Consider the following 1,245-nt stretch of genomic DNA (forward strand, 5'->3'; position numbering starts at 1 on the left):
TTATCCATTCTTCAGTTGATGGGCACTTATACTGTCTCCATCTTTTTGCTATTGTAAATAGTGCAGCTATGAACATTGGTGTGCATATATCTTCTATCTTCCTGTGTTGTGGCTCGTTTTTCTTGTGGGTAAATACCAAGTAGAGGAATTGTTAGATCATAAGGTATTTATATTTCCAACCTTCTGAGGAAGCGCCATATTGCTTTCCAGAGTGGTTGGACCATTTTGCAATCCCACCAACAATGTAGGAGGGTCTCAGTCTCTCCGCATTCTTGCCAGCACTTATTGTCCTCTACTTTTTTGATCTTTGATGTTATTGCTGGTGTGAAATGATATTTCATTGTTGTTTTGATTTGCATCTCTCTAATGGCTAGCGTTGGTAGCGTAGTGGTTACGAATCGGGCTGCGAACCTTAAGGCCAGCAGTTCGAAACTACCAGCCACTCCGCGGGAGAAAGATGAGGCGTTCTGCTCCTGTAAAGATTTACAGCCTCGGAAACCCTGTACAGGGTCGCTATGGGTCGGAACCGATTCGACGGCACTTAACAACAACAACAATGGCTAGCGTTTCTCTGCTTTTCATGAGATTTACAGTGACTAAATATTCGGAAGTAGTTCATCACTCCTTCTTCCTAGTCTGCCTTCTTCTGGAAGCTCATCTGAAACCTATCCACCATGGGTGACCCTGCAGATGGCACCTAACAACAACAACAACAACGATGGCTTGTGATCATTAACATTTCTTCATATGTTTGTTGGCTGCCTACATGTCCTCCTTGGTGAAATGTTTGTTCATGTCCTGTGCCTATATTTGTTTTTTGTTTTGTTTTTTTTAATTTTTATTGTGAAGTATATGATAGTTTACATGGGAGAACATTAGTTTTACATTCATTCTATCATAAATTGTTTCATCGCCATGGTTACAATCCCTTCCATGAATCATCAACCAACCAAAGGGTATACCCTGCAAGCCTGCCCCCTACACTACACCCACCCCCAAGTCTTCAGCACACAGTCACTCTCCCTCTCTGGATCTCAAGTCCCCAGCTGTTCCATCGCTCCACATCATCGTCTCTGCCTCCATCTCAGGCATCACTGCTTCTCTGGGTAGGGTCCCGCTCTAGGCTCTTCTCCGTTGATGGTCCTAGGGACCTCCGCTCCTAGACTGGAAAGTTACTCACTCCCTTCCTTGCTATAAAACGTCTACCTTTACATTTCCAACCCTCACAATCAGTTCTGATAACAA

The sequence above is a fragment of the Chrysochloris asiatica genome, unplaced genomic scaffold (genome assembly GCF_000296735.1).
Source record: "Chrysochloris asiatica unplaced genomic scaffold, ChrAsi1.0 scaffold00106, whole genome shotgun sequence".
In the NCBI taxonomy this organism is placed as follows: Eukaryota; Metazoa; Chordata; class Mammalia; order Afrosoricida; family Chrysochloridae; genus Chrysochloris; species Chrysochloris asiatica.